Here is a 3,197-nt window from a genome sequence, read left to right as displayed (position 1 = left end):
CTAAACGTATCGTCGGTTTATATTATTATAATACCGAAAATATCCGGTTTTTTTATAATAAATAATAAATAAGCGTTATATATTAATACGGTTATTTTTAAATTTTATATATAATAATTATAATACGTTTTAAATTAATAAAATCCTAACTTTATTAATTTATATAAAGGTAATACGATTTAAAATAGCGTTTTTTTAAAGTATTAAATCTTTAGTTTTATTAATAAATATATATAAATTAATCGGTTTAATTTATTATATAATTAAGTATACGCCTATATAATATCGCGTAGCTCGCCTCGTATATTAAAGTTTCGGATTAAGGTCGGTCCGAGGGTTAAAAGGAGTCTTTAGCTCATCCGCTAGATTATCGGTAATTAGGTTAAAATAGCCTCCTTTTCTATATCTCCGTAGTTTTATATTACGAGCCTAAATTTTTTATACGGCTTTGTAGTTTTACCCTTGATCTCTTATACGAGCCGTATTTTAAAGATTTTCCGGCCGGTATGCTTATTCGGGTCGAATCGAATAAATTCGAAAACCTTTCGTACGGCGAAATTATTAATCTCCTTTACGTTAGACTTTTAAAACGGATATCCGGACAAAGTAATAACTTCGTTTTATTAAAATTTAATTACTAGCTCGTAATTCTCTTATTTTTTTTAAGTAAAGAATATAACGGCTCGAGCGTTCCGGAGTAAATATTTTCTAAGTCGTTTTTAGCCGCGTTATACGGAAGCTACCATAATTTCCTCGGCTATCGGTTCGGTATTTAAAATATTTGCCGGCTGTTCCGGATCTGTTTATAATTCGGGTTAGTCGTATGGTTTTCCGGCTTCCTCCCGGTAGTACGGCTTGATTTAAATTATTCGAAAGGCTTTTAAGCCGTCTGGGGTATCTATTCGGATCGTACAGTCTTCGATAATTATTATCTTATATGGTCCGGTTTATCCTTCTTTTTCCCGTTAAATTAGGACTTTACTCCGGAGCAGGAGTGTTAAGATATCTTAAATAGCTAGTCTATTCTAAGTATTTCAAGCTCGGTAAATATCGATATTTATACGTATTTTCCGAAATATCTTTATTATTTTCCGTATAATTTCTCCTCGTACTTAAATCTCCGGTAACAGTTATAAGTTCCTATCGATACGAGGGTATATTTTAAACACGAGTAGGGTAGGTATTAAGCCGTTACGGCTAGCCGTATCGTTTAAAGCTTTAATTATTATTTAAAGTATTATTTCGGTATTTATATAATAACCGAGATTTTTTTATAAAATATCGAAAGCTTTACGTAATAAAATATATACTCGTTCGATTTTATTTATTACTTAATAAGCTTCGATAAGTATTTATTTATAAGTAATTCTTATTATTTATATATAATTACGAAACTTTTTTTAAAAATACGTACCCGAATTATACGAAATATAATTAAAGGGTCTTTAATATACGTATATTTAGTATTTATAAAGAATATTTTAAGTATTTTATATACTAAGCGAATATAGGAATATAACCGCTTAAAAAGATATATTCGAATCGATTACGTAAAGTACGTTTTATTCGTTAATATAAATAACGTTTATAATAATCTCGTAATTAAAGTCGTATTCGTTTTATAACGAGAATTTAAATCTTTATAATATCGGATCGTACGCTTATTATTAAGAGCAGAACTTTTAAATCTCGTCGAGAATAGTAAAGTCGACGTCGTCGTAGCCGGCGTTCTTTAAAAGAATATAGAGCTTCTCCGTACGAAGGTGTTTAAAATATCGGTAAAAGTGTCGAAACTATTTTTCGATAAAATATAACGTTGTTTTCGTACGGCCGGTATTAAAGAACGGGTATCCTTATTTCTTAATTATAAAAAGTATTTCGCCGTCTTTTTATATAATAAAGTTAAAAATATTATTATAATATATTTTAAACCGGTTAATATCGTATAACGAGAATAGAAAAAGGGTTATAATATTTAAGATATAATATTTTATTATTTTTAATAAGTTTTATATATTAATTATTTTAATTAACGAAATAAGTTTTAAACTTCCGAACTTAATTTCGGCGCTTCTTAGGGTTTAATTAATTTGTACGTTTAAATTTTCTCGTACGTAAGCCTCTATTTAAAGCTTTCTAATTATTAAAAATAAGGCGACGCCGATATTTTAAAACTCTTTTTAATAAGTTTAATTATACGAGCTATTAAAATTAAATTAGTCGGCTTATATAATAATTTTTAAATAAATATCCTCGTTAATAAGCCGGTAATAAAACGCGGCGTCCATTAAATAAATAATATTTTATCGTATATTTTTTAAATCGAGGTATTTATACTCCTTTTTATTATTTTTTAACTTTTTTTATCCTTTTTTTAGTTTTAAATAAATATTTCGTACTTATTTTAAAAAAAGGGGCTTTATTCGATATTATTACACGCTTAGAAATATTAGTTTCTTACTTAAAACTACTTTTCGGCTAAGTAATTTATTAATTAATAACCTTATTTATAATAGATTCGGTAGGTTTTTTATTCGAACTTTTAGTTCTTATATAATAATCTTAATTAAAAAGTACCGGCGAGTCGTTAGATCCTTTCTTATTTTAATAATCGGTTATTATATAGTAATTTATTACCGTAAATTAATCGGTTTTTTTTTATATAATTATTTATAAACCGTTTATTAATTAAATACGTATTTATAGCCGGGTTTCGATATAGTTCCTCTATTAAATATTATTTCGATAATATTTAGTTCGTTATTATATTTAGCGATACGCGAAAATCCGAAAATAACGCTTTATATATTAATTTTTAATAAATAAAGGATGGTAAAAGTTTTAAAACTTTTTAATAAACTCTTACGATAGAGGTATAAAAAGCGATCTCTTTTTCGAATCCTTTTCCGAAAGCTCGTTATACGAGCTAGAGCTTATTTAATAAAATTTCTAAAACCTTAATAAATTATTTCTCGGCGTTTTTATTTTTTACTTATATAAAAAAAGTTATTATTTAATTCGTAAAATATTATATATAATTTATTATTATATTAAAATATAAATTTATTAAATAATATATCTCGTTTTATCTTTTTTAGGTCTAATATAGTTAAGATAGAATACCTCCGTACGGCCGGAAAGAATATTTGGGAAAATTGTATAGTATTAGTTTTCTAGTATATCTAGCCGTCGGTATA

This window comes from Apiospora phragmitis, assembly GCF_038363925.1.
Source record: "Apiospora phragmitis strain CBS 135458 chromosome Unknown utg000013l:1.0-2965645.0:1.0-2969333.0, whole genome shotgun sequence".
NCBI classification, from domain to species: domain Eukaryota; kingdom Fungi; phylum Ascomycota; class Sordariomycetes; order Amphisphaeriales; family Apiosporaceae; genus Apiospora; species Apiospora phragmitis.
This window is presented reverse-complemented; position numbering follows the sequence as displayed.